This window comes from Schistocerca serialis, chromosome 2 (genome assembly GCF_023864345.2).
Source record: "Schistocerca serialis cubense isolate TAMUIC-IGC-003099 chromosome 2, iqSchSeri2.2, whole genome shotgun sequence".
Classification (NCBI taxonomy): Eukaryota; Metazoa; Arthropoda; class Insecta; order Orthoptera; family Acrididae; genus Schistocerca; species Schistocerca serialis.
This window is the reverse complement of record NC_064639.1, coordinates 478,899,242-478,918,462: the sequence shown is the minus strand read 5'-3', so window position 1 is coordinate 478,918,462 and position 19,221 is coordinate 478,899,242.

The window sequence follows — 19,221 nt, the reverse complement described above, 5'->3', positions numbered from 1 at the left end:
GGATGGTGGGAGAGGAAGGAAGCAATGAGACCGATGAAGTTGATAGGAAGGGCGTAGGTCTGGAACTTGAAAAGGAACTGAGAATGCCATACACAGTCATACGCATTCTGGAGGTCCAGGGAAACAAAAATTGCAGAGCAATGGGAGTTGAGTTGAAGGGAGAGGAGATGGGTAATGTTAAGCTGGTCATCAATGGAGAAGGAGGGCTGGAAACCACATTGTGTGATAGGGAGGTGTTCAGTTAAGTGTGATGGATATGGTGGGAGAGGATGGACTTGAGGACCTTACTGAGCATGGAGGTGAGGCATATGGGATGATAGGAGATGGTGTTGGAAGGGTGTTTGTGGCGTTTAAGGAACAACATGATGTGGGAGGTCTTTCACAGGTCAGGGTAAAAGCCAGTGGAGAGGATAGTGATATACAGCATGGCAAGGGCAGCGAGGAAGGAGAGAGGACATTCCTTGAAGTGGTGGTAGGCCATGCAATCGTGACCGGGAATGGTGTTGCGTTTTGAGTGGAGGCTGAGTTTAATGTTGCATGCTGTGATAGGAGTGTTTAATTCTGAGGACGGTAACTGTCCAAATACTGGAAACTAGGAGCAAGTGGCGAGACAGTGGTATTGGTGTGGTCAAGATCGGTGGGGAAGAAGCAGGATGGTTACCAGTAAGTCGGTGGAAGGTGGACCAGTACTTGGAGGAACTGACAGGAAGGGTGGCATTGCCATGTGCATGGTTGGAGCTAGTCCCAGCGTTTCTTTGCTATCAGAAGGTTTCGAATGTGTTTTGGTTGTTCCTGGTGGTGGACATGTGTGTCGTGGTCATGATCATGAAGGAAGGAATGGTAGAGCCTATGGGATTCACAGAGAAGGAGTATGGCCTGCGGAGGATGGGTAGGACGGTGGGGGTGGAGAGTTTTGGTGGGAATAGGGGCCTCCACCGTGTCAGAGATGGTCTTCTGGGGGCAGAACGAGATATGATTGATGCTATCAGGATGGTGGATGGTGAGGGGGTGGCTTCCAACATGGGTGTCGATGGATTCCCTGTAGGCACTCCTGTCATGAATGACCTAGAGAGGGGTAACAGGGCAGGGAGCTGGAGGAGGATGAGGTACAAAAGGAGATGGCAAGAAGGACTGGGAAGTGGTCACTGCCAATGGGATTTAGGACTTCTGTGGTGATACGCCCAAAGGGGTTGGGGGAAGCGAGGATGACATAAGGTGTGGTGTTACTTTCAGAATGGGTATACTGAGGGAGGGGGACAAGGTCGCTTTGGAGGGTGGAAAGAAACTGAAGCCATCGCCAGAGGGTGGCAGCGTCATCGCTATGGATGTTGTCTGTTGCAAACACATAGGTGGAGAAGTTGTGGTCAATATCTGAGAGAAATCGTAGGGGATGGGAGCAGTAGTACAGATGTAAGTGGTGGCACCACTGATGGTGAGGGTGGGGTAAAAGACGCTGAGAACAAGGTTGTGTATTTTCTGTGCTCTTTCACAATGGCCTCTTCGGTATTAGCAAAGATGTCCTCCATAGGTATAGTTCTCTGGATGATAGCGAAATTCCCTCCCTTTCGAGGGACAGACATTTCCTCTTCGGTCAGTTGTCGTTCAGTGAGGTTCACCACAGTGCGTGACATGTCGGGAATCGCCTTGTCAGTCTGCTTCCTGCATCGTGCAAATTTTTTTTCTGTCGCTCAGTGCAGTGCTCGAGTTCGTTTTGCATGCCCCTGTGAGTAATGCTGTCGATCTTGTCCCATCCGTCTCGATGCATTCTGCTACTTAGTTGATACAAAATGTAAAAAAGTTCTTCATTTGTTCTTGCCTTCCTTGTTAAAGAGTAGAGGAAATACCCCCTGAAACATCCAGGATACTGTGCCGAGCAAAACCACCAACTTGCAACCTGAAGAAAGAAGAGGTACAAGCTTTTAAGAATCTTAGAGCCGACAAGAGTATATTGGTACTACCTGCCGATAAGAGAAACGCGACTGTCGTAATGATGACCAAGAATATGAGCAGAGGATCCGGGACCTATTAGATCCGACGACTATCGAAAACTAAGCGCATATCCGACGCGGCGTATTACACTGAATACCAGTCGGTTAATCATTGCGTCTTCTCTGCCGGCGGACATAGAGAGGAATCTGGGCAACACAAAAGCCCTACCACGTAGGCTGTATGGGTTACCTAAGATCCATAAGAATAACATTCCACTAAGTCCGTTGTTAGCGCTCCTGGCTCAGCGACATATGAACTGGCAAAACACTTGGCTTCTCTGCTTCAGCTGCAGGGGGAAGGGGGACTCAGGACATTTCATTGAGAAGAAACTAAAACTTGCACCAAATGACATCCTGGTCAGCCTTGCTGTTGTTTTTTTGTTTACGAAAGTGCCACTCAATGACTCTCTGCAGCACATCGGTTCTATTTTCCCACAATACATCACAGAGCTCTTTTATGCATGTCTCACCACGAGCTATTTCATATGGAGTGGCAACTTCTAAGAACAGCTGGAAGGCGTCGCCATGGGTAGTCCTCGTAGATCAGTGGTGGCCAACTTCTTCATGGAACATTTCGAACCACAGTCGCTGGACTTGGCACCTTGTAAACCTAAGGCGCGGTACAGATACGTAGGTGACACTTTAGCTGTGTGGAGCCATGGTGAAGAACAGCTCGGTGACTTCCTAAGAGCCGGCTGGGATGGCCGAGCGGTTCGAGGCGCTACAGTCTGGAACCGCGCGACCGCTACGGTCGCAGGTTCGAATCCTGCCTCGGGCATGGGTGTGTGTGATGTCCTTAAGTTAGTTAGATTTAAGTAGTTCTAAGTTCTGGGGAACTGATGACCTCAGAAGTTAAGTCCCATAGTGCTCAGAGCCATTTGAACCATTTGAACTTCCTAAGATACTTGAACAGCCTCCACACAAACATAAGATTTACCATCGAAATAGAAAAGCACAAAAGTTACCATTTATAACTTTGCTGGTCACAAGGGATGGGAAAACTTGGAACACAGCGTGTATCAAAAACCGACATACACGGACCGATAGCTGCGCAAACTATCAAATCGCCACCCGGGCCAGAAAAGAGGCATGATTAATACGCTCATAACGCGAGCAAGACGAATATGTGAGCCGCAGCACCTCAGAAGCGAAATGCAACACCTGGAAAGTTATACCAGAAGTAACAAAGCCAAACAATCGGCGAAGTGAAAAATCAGAAAAAGAAATGTCAGGTACGGCCTTTCTGCCATATATTCCCAGAGTGACGGACAGAATCGGCCATATATTGCGTAAACACGACATAAAGACTATTTAAAAACCGACAAAGAAGATCGAAGAGTGTCTCAGATCAGCAAAGGAGGAAAGTGACCCACTTGCAATATAGGGAGTATACTGCATCCACGCACATGCGAAAAAGTTTATGTTGAAATGACTGACGATTAATCAACACCACTATCACAGAATATAAGCGACATTGCAGGTTGGGGCAGGTGGAGAAATCGACCGTGGCAGAGCACGCGCTGTGTGAGACCGACCATGTAGTAAAATTCGTCGATACGGAAGTTCTGGCTGTAGAGAAGAACCCACACCCGCTTGTTCAGAGAAGCTATATAAATACACAGACGCGAGAATAACTTCAACAAAAAAGGAGAAAGCCTCAAGGTAAATGTATCCTGGGTTTCCGTGTTGCAGCGAACGACCGTCGAAGGCAGCAAGAGAACCGCACTGAAAGTGACAGCGGAGAAGTCTTCGGACGTTGGCGCGCCAGGTACATATAGTCTGCGGCCGCGAGCTAGGCTCCAGTCTACCTGAAGCAATGGAGAGTGAAACTTTGACAATGCCAGCCAGTCGTGCTGGCGAAACGTCAGAAAAATCATTACACGAACTTCGGCTGAAGAACCCGAGACAGAGGCCAACAGACACTTTGTCAACATGGAAGATAACTGTGAAGAAACCTTGGGTAACAGAAGAAGTAATTCAACTGAGCGACGAAAGTAGGAGGTACAAAAAAAATGTTCAGGGATGGACAAGATATGTAAGATTGAAGGACAGGAATACAGAAATGTAAGATAGAAATAAATAGGAAGTACAGAAAGGCAAAAGTGAAATGGCTGCAGGAAAAATGTAAAGAAATATAAAACGATGGTTGTTGGAAGGACTGAGTCAGCATAGAGAAAAGTGAAATAGCGCTCGGTGAAATCAGTGCCTTCACCATTAAGGGTTCAATAGGATTTCCTCTTTTAAGCGCAGAGAACGGGACAAATACACTCCTGGAAATTGAAATAAGAACACCGTGAATTCATTGTCCCAGGAAGGGGAAACTTTATTGACCCATTCCTGGGGTCAGATACATCACATGATCGCACTGACAGAACCACAGGCACATAGACACAGGCAACAGAGCATGCACAATGTCGGCAGTAGTACAGTGTATATCCACCTTTCGCACCAATGCAGGCTGCTATTCTCCCATGGAGACGATCGTAGAGATGCTGGATGTAGTCCTGTGGAACGGCTTGCCATGCCATTTCCACCTGGCGCCTCAGTTGGACCAGCGTTCGTGCTTGACGTGCAGACCGCGTGAGACGACGCTTCATCCAGTCCCAAACATGCTCAATGGGGGACAGATCCGGAGATCTTGCTGGCCAGGGTAGTTGACTTACACCTTCTAGAGCACGTTGGGTGGCACGGGATACATGCGGACGTGCATTGTCCTGTTGGAACAGCAAGTTCCCTTGCCGGTCTAGGAATGGTAGAACGATGGGTTCGATGACGGTTTGGATGTACCGTGCACTATTCAGTGTCCCCTTGATGATCACCAGTGGTGTACGGCCAGTGTAGGAGATCGCTCCCCACACCATGATGCCGGGTGTTGGCCCTGTGTGCCTCGGTCGTATGCAGTCCTGATTGTGGCGCTCACCTGCACGGCGCCAAACACGCATACGACCATCATTGGCACCAAGGCAGAAGCGACTCTCATCGCTGAAGACGACACGTCTCCATTCGTCCCTCCATTCACGCCTGTCGCGACACCACTGGAGGCGGGCTGCACGATGTTGGGGCGTGAGCGGAAGACGGCCTAACGGTGTGCGGGACCGTAGCCCAGCTTCATGGAGACGGTTGCGAATGGTCCTCGCCGATACCCCAGGAGCAACAGTGTCCCTAATTTGCTGGGAAGTGGCGGTGCGGTCCCCTACGGCACTGCGTAGGATCCTACGGTCTTGGCGTGCATCCGTGCGTCGCTGCGGTCCGGTCCCAGGTCGACGGGCACGTGCACCTTCCGCCGACCACTGGCGACAACATCGATGTACTGTGGAGACCTCACGCCCCACGTGTTGAGCAATTCGGCGGTACGTCCACCCGGCCTCCCGCATGCCACTATACGCCCTCGCTCAAAGTCCGTCAACTGCACATACGGTTCACGTCCACGCTGTCGCGGCATGCTACCAGTGTTAAAGACTGCGATGGAGCTCCGTATGCCATGGCAAACTGGCCGACACTGACGGCGGCGGTGCACAAATGCTGCGCAGCTAGCGCCATTCGACGGCCAACACCGCGGTTCCTGGTGTGTCCGCTGTGCCGTGCGTGTGATCATTGCTTGTACAGCCCTCTCGCAGTGTCCGGAGCAAGTATGGTGGGTCTGACTCACCGGTGTCAATGTGTTCTTTTTTCCATTTCCAGGAGTGTATGTCGAAAGAGTGCACTGAAGGCATCTTCGAGAGAATTCGGCGGTTGACGTGATAAAGAAGGAATGGGAGTCAATATGGAAGATATAGGGAACTCAGTGCTGGTGTCAGAGGGTAAAGGTGATTTCACAAAGGCTCTGGATGGATTTATCATCAAGATTTTAGATTTGGACTACCTACGATAACATAAAACGGAAGTCATAGAAAACATTCCTTTCGAATTTCTAAATTCCTTGGGGAAAGTGTGAACCAAGCTACTATTCCAGCTGAAGTCTAGAATCTGTGAGACTGGAGATATATCATCAGGCCTTCGGACAAAGACAGCAAGAACAGTAAGTGCGAGAAGTATCGCACAATCAGCTTAACAGTGCATGTATCCAAGTTGCTAACGAGAATAATATCAAAAGAATGAGAAATAAAATCAAGGCTCTGTTAGATGACGATCACTTTGTATTTGGAAAGATAAAGGTAGAAAAAAGAAATTCTGTCTTTGCGCTTGGTAATGGAAATAAAACTTAAGAAAAATCAAGACAGCGCATGCGATTAATTGAAAAAGCGTTCGTCAAAATTAAATTAGTGCATTACGTTCGATATTCGGAGAAAGCTATAGGGAAATTATCAAGAGGGAACAATAAGAATAGAACACCAAGGACGATGTCTTTGGATTAAGAAAGGTGTAAGGAAGAGATGCAGTCTTTCGGCACTACTGTGAAATCTACACATCGAAGAAACAATGACGAAAATAAAAGAAAGGTTCAAGAATAGATTTATAATTCAGAGTGAAAGGATGTCATTGGTAAGATTCCCTGGTCACATTGCTATTCTCAATGAAAGTGGAGAATTACAGAGTCTGTTGAATGGAATGGGTAATGTAATGTGTACAAAATAAGGACTGAAAGTAAACCGGAAAAAGAATAATGTAATGAGGAGTAGAAATAAATGAGATTTTTCGATAAACCTAACATCAAAATTAGTGGCCAGGAAGTAGACGAAGTAATACTACCGCCATGGAAGCAAAACAAACCATGATGGATGAAGTGAGGAGGACGTAATAAGAAGACTGACATACGGAAAGAGAGTTTTCATGGCCAAAAGGTGCTTAGTAGTATCAAAGATCGGTCTGAATTTGAGGTAGAAGTTTCTGAGAAAGTTCGTTTTGAGTACAGCATTGAGTCCGGAAAGAGGACAGATGACGTGTTTCAGATGTAGTATTATAGAAATATGTTAAAAATTAGCTGGACTGGTTAGATAAGAAATGAGTTTCTCCGCAGAATTGGCAGAGATATTGGGTCCAAGTGACATAATAGAGGCATTCGTGGCGAGCCACAGCATACCAATCAGAAGACAGATGATTCAAGAACAGAAGTGATATACGTTGCTGTATTCCTTTCTGGTTCTGAACTGAACATTACTTTTGTCCTTCGTCATCTGAAGTATTTCTCTTGTTTCCCTAGGTTTCTTCACAGCTACTTTTCTTGTACCCATATTTGTCTGTCCAACTTAAGTGACTACATTTTTTTGGCCTTCCCTGTTAAATCTAACTGCTTATGGCAGTATTCATTATCGTGGAATCTACAGCCTTCGAGTATTTTTTCGTATTATTGCACTTTCTTCCACACTGGTTTTTCCGGGTGTCTTTCTTAAAGTTCAGTCTACACCTCATCATTGCTAAAATGTAATCACAGTCTTCTGGGAACACCTTACAATCCAAAATCTAATTTGGCCTCTGATGTTGTGCACGACGTGCAATTTGACTAGATGCCATGTATCCATAAGATCCATCTGACCATATGATTAAAGCGAAAAGTATAATAAGGAGTGTAATACAAGAATTTGTCGAACAAGACAAGAGTATATTATTGAGCCAAACATTGTCTCAGACCCAATCAAACATATTATTTCCAGAAAAATGATTTTAGAAAGTCTGCCCCAGCATTATGCAATCCAGTTAGTATATTATTGAGCCAAACATTGTCTCAGACCCAATCAAAGATCTTATTTCCAGAAAAATGATTTTAGAAAGTCTGCCCCAGCATTATGCAATCCAGTTAGAATCTTCCCATGTGTCCAGGTCTTTTCCAAGTACAACACCTTTGCGACTTTTGAACAGTGTTTTCGGTATTACTAATCACCCACGATTATTACATACGAAATCGCCCATTCAATATTCTTACTTATCTTCTCTATCTGTTCCTCTTCTGACGCCCCCATGTATACTTGAACAATTGGTTTTGACGTTCGGTTGTCGCCGATTCTGATTAGAGTAAGTTTATCACTTAACTGTTCACAGTAATTCACTGTCTGTCTTATCTTCCTATTCGTGACGAATCCTACTCCCATTACACCATTTTCTCCTGTTGCTGATATTACCGTATAATCGTCTGTCCAGTTATTCTTATGTTCTTCCCATTTCACTTCATTGACCCCTCTATATCTAATTGAGCCTTTGCATTTTCCTTTCCAGTTTTCCTAAGTTCCCGCCAAGTTGACACTGCTGACATTCCACGTGCCGACTCGTGTATAATTCAGTCTGTTTCTTGTGGTTACTTCCCCCTACGCTCTAAGTGTCTTTAATGCAGTGGTTTTGTTATCTCTTGCGTCCTCTTGCCGTTGATCACTGCTGATTCTTCAATTACAAGCTAATTACACCGATTAACATGGAAAGTGTTACGCAATGAACCATCAGTCCGAACTTTGTGGAGACGTTCATCACAAAACTGGTAGTTAAATGATTAAAGCTTCAGCCATTCGAAACTTATGTCCACTGCGAGGAGTGACTCCTAAAGACTCCAGTGTACACTTGTATTCATTGCGGCACGAGAGCTAATTGTCTCAGAATATCTTCTTGACGAATATCTTGCCATGTCCCAACGTAATTCAATTCATGAAGGCTGCTGATTGGAGGCTTGTAAGAACGTATACGCCTTCCAATCGCATCCCAGACACGCTCTGTGGGTACATGCATATCAGGTGCCTGGGCAGGCCAGTTGGGATTCGTACATTCCTCTGGGTGTTTGTGGAGTGAAATTTTGTGTGCGATCTTGCGTTATACTGCTAGAATATTCCATTTAGTATCCTGTCAAAATATAACACAAATAACGTTTCTTTTTCTGGAAACCTTACTCTACAGTTCTTTAGCGGATAATACTAATATCTCATCCTATTTCTGAGCTCAAAATCTCATTCATTATGGAAAGATGCTGACTCAGTTTTTTAAGGAAGCAAGTGGGAAGCTGCTGTACACAACGTAGAAATCAAACATCTTCGCCATGGTCCTGATGTCAGTTAATGGTATGCCTAGCGTTACGTTAGGAAGTGCATGGTGTTTGTAGTTTTGTGATGACCGGTCCTGAGAAATGGATAAACGACATTAAATAGATTCTTTGCAAAAGAATGTATCATCACACAGTATTTTGCACTGGGGAAAAACCGAATGAGGTTGCGCTATTTTAATAGGGGTGGCTTGTATTCGAGGGGGGGAGGGGGCAGTAGAGGCTCCAAGATTCAATTAAACACCATGATTTCGATTATCCATGATGTCCCTAAATTACTTTGGGCATATGACTGGACGGTTCCTACTGTAACGCCTAGATGGACTACCTGTCCCATCTCTGTCAATCTAGATCTCTAAGTATGTAAATGCCTGTATGTATGCATAATTTTTTTATTCGTTTGTTCTTATATCGTGTTTCCATGACGTATCCATATCCCTACAAAAGCGATTTGTGTGTGAATAAAATTACTTCTACTACACGACCTGTTTATAAAATTTCAAACGTAAATAAGCATCTGTTATACTCTCCTAATGTCAGGAATTTTGAATATCGTTACCTTTCGTACTAATGTGCCCACAATCCTGTCTCCAGTTGTTCGTAGTGGAAAAAGGGCATGGCTGAATCAGCTTTTGCTTCTACAGAGTATCACTTTAGTTAGTGAGTGGAACTGGGCTCCTTAAGACATTTATCAGTCTATCTAGCCCTTTTCCTTGTGGAGTTGTTTGAGTCTGTCTCATTTTTTTTTCATTTATTTTGCTGGGGATGCCTTTGCAACACAGTATAGTATTCCTGTTTCGTAGTGAACGTATTTGCTCCCCATGGCTGCACAGGGTAGACAGAAGAAATTCGATACCTCTGGATCTACGGATTTTTGTTTTCTTCATTTATCAGAAGAGGCACCAGTCTTTTCACCTTTTACGGTAACAAATTTTACATTTTAGACAACCGAAATCAAGGAATTTTATTGGACAAGAGTTTCAAACAATGTCGAAATAGTCAGAGGAACGTATTCTCTCAAGGAGTAATTGCGATATTTTCAGTAGAAAAACTTATGCTATGGAAAAAGGAAAGATTCATGCGACATGTGTCATCGTAATTTATTATTAGAAGAGTCGTATTAAGTAATGGGCTTCGTATATTGGACGTAGTTTCTGACATTTCACTAGCAAATGGAGGACATTGGAGCTTTACGACCGAACATTGTGTCATCCGTAGGAACATGCTCTCATTTTGAGCGAAAAAGAAAAAAAATTCAGCATGAAACGCGAATAAATCATTCGCTTTGAGAAAATTAGGAGCTCACTATCCGTATGTTTAGTGATGGTTTTCTTCACAACGTATGAAGCAAGGATTGGTCATTAGTGTCCCGGTGGTGCATTAATAACTACAGCTTCATCGATAGAACCGTTACAAAAGATAAATACATAGAAATGCCAAACACTATTGTAAACTACTTCAACGGTGAAGTACTGTCGGATGGAGATTGATAACAACAAAATGGAGCGACATTGGCTCTCTCCATTCTAATGAACTTCGATCGTTTTGTCCAGGATAGTTTTCAGTGTTTGAATCTTCCCAATATCCCGCCACCAGAATCACAAAACAGAATCACATGACCAGGTTGTTTCCTCAAACAAACCTGTGTTATCTACGACGTCTCGAGAACGAACAACAGCGAAGTAGATTAGGCCTCGACAGTGACGTTTCGGCTTATGGTGCATCAGATTTAAATCCTTTCAAATGATAGAGCGCAGCAATCAGTCGCCCTTTTCTTGCAGGTTTATTTGGCAGATCTAGATTTCAGCTCGTGCCTAGCCACTATCAATGCACCATTTCATAGCATCAATGCATGTTCTAGTACTTCAGTCCCCTATTGTTCGGGCTTCACCCGGAACCCGAACAACAGGGGACTGAAGTACTAGAACAGGCATTGATACTATGAAACGGTGCACTGATAATGGCTAGGCACAAGTTGCCCGAACAACAGGCGATTGAGGTACTAGAACAAAATGGTTCAAATGGCTCCGAGCACTATGGGACTTAACTTCCGAGGTCATCAGTCCCCTAGAACTTAGAACTACTTAAACCTAACTAACCTAAGGGCAACACACACATCCATGCCCGAGGCAGGATTCGAGTCTGCGACCGTAGCGGTCCTGCGGTTCCAGACTGTAGCGCCTAGAACTGCACGGCCACCCCGGCTGGCGTACTAGAACATGCATTGATGGTATGGAATGGTGCACTGATAATGGCTAGGCACAAGCTGAAATCTAGATTTGCCGAATAAAACCTGCAAGAAAAGGACGAATGTTTTCTGTGCTCTATCATTTGAAAGTCATATCACAATCGTTGAGTGTACCCACATTCCTAATGGAAAGTAACCTGACGAAGATTTAAATCAGTATGAGGCAGATGGTAGCCACTTGAGGATAAAACGAGCCCTTAAATTTTGCACCAAACTTGTCGGAAATCACGTTTCGATGCCTGCACCACTGAAAAACTTGCTACGGAAACTTCGTGCTGTAATCTACCCCCTCATTCCTATTTCCATCTATTGTCCACATTAAACAATGTCCAGTCCAAGTAATTAATAAGCAAAGACCATTATGAAGGTTTGAGAGAAGCGAAGATTACAATAAACTTTTTAGTTTATTCAGCTTGTCATGTTGAGATGGCTCAAGTCCTTTTTCACTAGGGGTCTGATTCTTGAAGCTGATAATCTCACATTAGATCCTCGAGGTTGGTTTGAAATAAATAAATTTGGAGATTGTTGTTGCAACATTTTTTACTTGAGTATATTTTCTCACATATTAGTATGTTGTATAGTACTTTGATTTTTCACATTAACAAAGTCAAAATTACACTGTTCGCACAAAAATACAAAAATACGTCCGATCACATCAGAGGCATGCTTACTACTCCCTCACTCTGAGAAAATAACAGTATTCCAAAGGGTTTACAATTTTTCTTAACAAATGAGTTTCTAGTAGTTTCCGTTATATGATTTAATTTCGATTATTATTTCATAAATGAATCCAGAAATAAACATAGTAAACCGTACAGGATTGCGTAATTAATAACAGAAATTTTAAGTGTGCTAATAATTCGTAATTTCAGATGTTTCTAAAAATAAAATAATTTTAACTGTACATTCAGAACTAGTACTTATATATTACAACATTGACACTAAAGTACTTTGTAAAGTAATTGCTTTTCATAAATTTTAGCTTGAAATACAACACGCTGTGTATAAAATTATATGAAAGTTTTCAGTAAAGCAACTGAGATAATACTGCCCTATCTAAATTCGAAAAATAATACTGGTATCGACAATCACGGCTGAGGAAAAATAAAGCAAGAGGAAGATGTCCCGTTACATCAGCGGACTGGACATTACGTAAGACTAGTCCTAAACTTTACTGGATGCCGTTTGACGAAGACTAGAAACGGAAAAGAGTGAAACTGTGAACGCAGGTGATTAAAGCATTTTTGCTGAGCACTAGGCTACAGGTAGCACTGGAAGAAGGACGCGATATGCAGGCGGTGGCCCTGTGGAGGACGTCACCCTGGAAACGGCTATCAGCTGAGCGGTTAACAGAGTGCGTGTGGTACGACTCAAGTCCAGCTACCTGCTGTAATACGTGCGTAGCGGCGCAGTTACGCCCATCCTACCTGATACCCTAATTTAGACCTAATGTGTATGTAACAAATAGTTGATAAGCTTGTTCATGCATTTTATTTATAGACGCTGAAGAACTTCGCAACTACTTCCTCTGGTATTATGTCCTCTGGTATTATGATAAGCAAATTCCGTCGGCTTGTGTCTTTTTATCTGGCCAATGACGTATTTTGTGAGTGCCTTCTTGCAGTAAGATATCCCTGCCGTTAATCTTCTTTCGTGACAGTAGTCGCCAAATCACAGAGACGAGGAACCGCTTCGAACCAGAGGTAGACAGTTCAAGTATTGTGAAGGATATGATTTTCACCTCGCTAATTTTTCTATCTATACGGTAATATATCACTTATTTCACCGGATTATCTGTTGGTCTGTCAGTCCGGTGCCACCCAAAGCCAATCACAGCCTTTTTTTCTTTTTGACAAGAATACTCTATGTAGAGGCACTGGCTTTTCCACTCACTCTTCTATCACTTCAGTAATTAGCAGCAACACAAGCTTTTGACATCGTCTATAAATCCCTATTTTCGTTTGCTTTGGTCAGTTGCTCGTAATATACACACATCAAAAAAAGTTTTGCATCACCTCGGTTCCGAAAGTACCGGAACCTCTACATATAATTGGAATAGACATCAACATAAACATTATTTCCGAAAACCACACATTGCGTTTTGTACCACCAGACAGCGAGACCTTTAGAGGTGGTGGTCCAGATTGCTGCACACATCGGTACCTCTAATACTCAGTAGCACGACCTCTTGCATTGATGCATGCCTATATTCATCGTGGCATACCATCCACAAGTTCATCAAGGCACTGTTGGTCCAGATTGCCCCACTCCTCAACAGCGATTCGGCGTAGATCCCTCAGAGTGGTTGGCATGGGTCATGTCGTCCATAAACAGCCCTTTTCAATCTATCCCAGGCATGTTCGATAGGGTTCGTGTCTGGAGAACATGCCTGCTACTCTAGTCGAGCGATGTCGTTATTCTGAAGGAAGCCATTCACAAGATGTGCACGATGGGGGCGCGAATTGTCGTCCATGAAGACGAATGCCTCGCCAATATGATGCCGATATGGTTGCACTATCGGTCGGAGGATGGCATTCACGTATCGTACAGCCGTTATGGCGCCTTCCATGACCACCAGCAGTGTACGTCGGCGTGCACGGTGACGTGGTTGCAAAGATGGACCTCGCCGTGGACGTCGGAAGTGAAGTTGCGCATCATGCAGCCTATTGCGCACAGTTTGAGTCGTAATACGACGTCCTGTGGCTGCACGAAAAGTATTATTCAACATGATGGTGTTGCTGTCGGGGTTCCTCCGAGCCATAATCTTTAGGTAGTGGTCATCCACTGCAGTAGTAGCCCTTGAGCGGCCTGAGCGAGGCATGTCATCGACAGTTCCTGTCTCTCTGTATCTCCTCCATGTCCGAACAACATCGCTTTGTTTCACTCCGAGACGCCTGGACATTTCCCTTGTTGAGAGCCCACAAAGTAACAATGTGGACACGATCGAACCGCGGTATTGACCGTCTAGGCATGGTTGAACTACAGACAACACGAGCCGTGTACCTCGTTCCTGGTGGAATGACTGGAACTGATCGGCTGTCAGACCCCTCCTTCTAATAGACGCTGCTCATGCATGGTTGTTTACATATTTGGGCGGGTTTAGTGACATCTCTGAACGATCAAAGGGACTGTCTGTGATACAATATCCTCAGTCAACGTCTGTCTTCAGGAGTTCTGTATGTATATTACCCATTCTTTTCGTAAGTATAGGCGACTAACGGACAAATATGACGAAAGTCTTCTCTTTTGTGGTGTAATAGTCGTGTTTCACAGTCTTGAATGTCATACGTGCCACGACTTTACCCTCTCCCATGTTGGGCAAGATCACTCCGCTTTTAACTGAATAATCACTGAAATATTAATCTGAAAAAGATATTATCTGGAAGATACATGGACCTTACACGGTGACGTAACGTGTGTACGGGAAAATGAGGCAATAATTTTTAATGACAGATTATACAAGGTCTGACGATGAAGAGAAATTCTTATAGACAATTTCTAATCTCTTTGTATGAAAAAGTACAGGAAATTTAAGGTATAATATCACCGAAAAAGTAAAAGGGATCTTAATTAAAATGAACCTCTTCGATCTTTTATCTTTTGTATCTGTTCTGTGTTCTTGCATGAGTTGCACGTGAAGTAGTGCTTGTCTGAATAACTCATGGCAAAATTTGTATATCTTATTGAAATATACTTCAAGGAAGTTTGAAATATTTTCGCCTTGACTTATCTGAAAACCAGTATATAAATATTAATCAGCGACAGAAGAGAAGAAATCACAGCTAAAACGTCCGATCGCCTTCCATTAAAGTTGCACACGGCATATAGTCATTATTAGAAGAACGGTAAAATCTACCGTCTCCAGGGAAAAGCAAAAATTCGAAAAAGTAACCATCATTGGACGCCAGTAATAATTCTGGCTACACGATGAGTCAGAAAAACATGGAGTGTTAAGTTCAGCTTTACGAACAACTGTAAAAAATTTATTTTATTTCCTTATAACATTAATTTTCCCTACGAGGAAGAGTCTTTTCACGCATAATAATATAAATATTTTATTTATTATTTTGTGACTCTTATTGTTTTGAACGTAGAGGAGCAACAAGATCGCAGATACCCACACAAATAATCATAATAAATTTCATAAAGACACATCATCTAAAATTTCTGAACACATCCTACAGTCCTTGTCGAAAGTTTTAGGAGGAGATTTTCAGAAGGCATGGAACCGAAATTCGTTGGTTCAACTCAGTATTTATGATGGTGTTTGTATCACACGCCAGTCCACATTTTATATGTCAACTCTAATGTTGGTGCAATAGGGGAAAAGAGTCACAAGTGACGCATAAAAATTCTAGGATTGACCAGCCTGGCACTTAAGTGGTCATCTAACTCTTTCATTTCTTCCAGTTTGGCTACGGAGACACTGTCCCGATGATTGCAAAGCGTACAGGGGTCATTTTACGAGGCCTGGCCACAGTGTCTCCGCAGCCAAAGTGGAAGAAATGAAAGGGTTACATGACCACAGGAGAATATTAATTTATTTACTGACACAAAGCAAATACGTTTCTTGCCTGACGTGTCTGTCACCAAGACTTTAAAAGAAGAATGGATACGTGCTAAGTGAATGAAAAAAAAAGAAAACAAACACAAGGTAACACTTCCGGAAGCATGTCTTCTCGTAATGTCGTATGGGTACCGTTCTCTGTTCAATCATCTGCGTGTGGATGTATCAAAGTCATCTGCTGTCATGAATGAACCAACTACGGGGCAGATCGTGGAAGATGCTCTGCAAGAAGTTCCAAAAGTATTGCCTGTAATTATGGTTTCGCACAATAGGACAATGACGATTGTCTAAAGTGTTCCAACAATCCATGGGACCTATGACACAAATAATGATTCGCGTGACCTCTGATCCACGTGACGGCGTTATGTTTCGTCCTCGGGTAATAAACAGCTTCTGGATAGAGGAGATTTCGTGAACCGACAGAAGCAGACCACTGAATCCCCGGGCCATAGCGAAACAGTGTATATGCCTTCGAAAACATGTCTTCATATTATTACACTACACCTCACAGTCATATTCAGGCAATAATTATTAATATGTCTCTACTGTGAAAATGTGAAAATTTTATTTAATGGTGATGTACATTTCTTTCATAAACATTCTACGATTTGTTGAAATTCGGAAGGCATTCGATGTATTTCTGCACTCTGCCAAATAAAACACATAGTACTGGAAATGTCAGATAACACGTGTACCTCGAATGAACCAGCTCTCTGTACCGCAGTCAAACGATAGACGTTGTCACAAGAGAAAATAGCGTGGAATGTGCGGCAGGTGTATTACTATTCAGGGCCTTATAAAAGTCCTGGTAAAAAAGCATTAGTCGTTCTGTGATGTTGCTCGCGGACGTCGACGTTATGCAGAGGGAGGTCACATAAATAGGAAACTGTTGAGAAATGAATGAAGAATTGCGGCATAAATAAGTGGCAGTTGATCTCAATCGACGCAGTATCGTATAAAGCCCATAACCGGATGTAAAGAGTCGATATTGTACACTGTCGGCGTTCAGCCACAAGAATAAGTGACAAGCATTTGTATCGACCTCATAGTTGTTGGTCAGTCAGATGCCAGGCTGCAGTTCAACCGAACAGTCCTTAGGAAGTGTATTTCATCCGTCAAGGAGAGTACTTACAAAACTGTCATTATCAATATTTTTCCCAAATTTTTGGACACTAACGAAGTTGGATCAGAGAGAGATAGGAATACTGAAAGAGTTGGAAAACCCATTAGAGCAAACACATTACAGGAATGCTCAATAAAATACTAACAAGACTAACGGTAGAAAGAAGACGTTCACCCTTGATTTCGTACCGACCAAATTGAGTCTGAAAGCTCATTACTTTGCTCATCTCACATCTCCCGTAACAATCCTGGTAAAATTATAAAAAAAAAAATGCACAGAAACTTGGTGTTAGCAATTTTATCTGTGCATTAGACGCGAGTGATATTCCAAGGAGTGAAAACGTCACAGGTAAACTATATATGTTTTGTCAGACATCGTACAGTACTAATACAACTGTAACCGTAACTAATTTCTGCGATTTACAACGATTAATTACTGGCGTGGAACAACGGGCAAATGATACAAGGGCAAATGATACAAGCCACATAAACAAATTCTTTTTGCAGTTTGGGTACAGGTCTAGGAGGACCATATCTCCTATAAGACGGTATGCTTTTCTTCCGCACAGTTCATACGTTGACATACATTTCTGTTTTGTCGGGTGAAATGACCAGTGGTCATATTTTGAATAAATTAGGGTTCAAATTCACGTCTGGCCATAAAAAATTACGTCCTCCGTGTTTTCTCCGAATCGCTTGAGATAAATGTTAGGCCGTTTCCTCTGAAAAGAACACGGTCGTGTTTCTTAACTGAACCGGGCGAGGTTATGACATTAGGCTTAAATTTTTGGGGATCAGGAATCAAATTCGCATCCACATATCCAGATGTAGGTTTTCCATGGTTTCTCTAAACCAGTTAAGGTAAAGGCCGGGATGGTTCCTTCGAAAAGGAAATGGTCAGTTTCCTCCCTCAACCTTGTCGAGCCTGATTCTGAGCGTCATCTCAATTGACCTAACCACAAACATGTCTTTAAAACCTACCTTCTTTCCTTTCTTACTTTCTTTGTACAACGAAGATATACAAATTCATGCTAGTGCATCTCATCTGGTTCTCCTGCGTTCCCGTAAATTGACTGAATAACATAACAATAGTACGGAGCACAAGTTCTGAGTCGTCGAAGACGTGAACTGTGATGTCTAACAGTGTTATATTTAATCTGAAGGTCCACGCGATGCTGTGCAAAACACACAAGTGATATTCACCTAGTTGTTGTTGTTGTGGTCTTCAGTCCTGAGACTGGTTTGATGCAGCTCTCCATGCTACTCTATCCTGTGCAAGCTTCTTCATCTCCCAGTACCTACTGCAACCTACATCCTTCTGAATCTGTTTAGTGTATTCATCTCTCGGTCTCCCTCTACGATTTTTACCATCCACGCTGCCCTCTAATACTAAATTGGTGATCCCTTGATGGCTCAGAACATGTCCTACCAACCGATCCCTTCTTCTAGTCAAGTTGTGCCACAAACTTCTCTTCTCCCCAACCCTATTCAATACCTCCTCGTTAGTTACGTGATCTACCCACCTTATCTTCAGCATTCTTCTGTAGCACCACATTTCGAAAGCTTCTATTCTCTTCTTGTCCAAACTAGTTATCGTCCATGTTTCACTTCCATACATGGCTACACTCCATACAAATACTTCCTGACACTTAAATCTATACTCGATGTTAACAAATTTCTCTTCTTCAGAAACGATTTCCTTGCCATTGCCAGTCTACATTTTATATCCTCTCTACTTCGACCATCATCAGTTATTTTACTCCCTAAATAGCAAAACTCCTTTACTACTTTAAGTGCCTCATTTCCTAATCTAATTCCCTCAGCATCACCCGATTTAATTTGACTACATTCCATTATCCTCGTTTTGCTTTTGTTGATGTTCATCTTATATCCTCCTTTCAAGACACTGTCCATTCCGTTCAACTGCTCTTCCAAGTCCTTTGGTGTATCTGACAGAATTACAATGTCATCGGCGAACCTCAAAGTTTTTACTTCTTCTCCATGAATTTTAATACCTACTCCGAATTTTTCTTTTGTTTCCTTTACTGCTTGCTCAATATACATATTGAATAACATCGGGGAGAGGCTACAAACCTGTCTCACTCCTTTCCCAACCACTGCTTCCCTTTCATGCCCCTCGACTCTTATAACTGCCATCTGATTTCTGTACAAATCGTAAATAGCCTTTCGCTCCTTGTATTTTATACCTGCCACCTTCAGAATTTGAAAGAGAGTATTCCAGTTAACATTGTCAAAAGCTTTCTCTAAGTCTACAAATGCTAGAAACGTAGGTTTGCCTTTTCTTAATCTTTCTTCTAAGATAAGTCGTAAGGTTAGT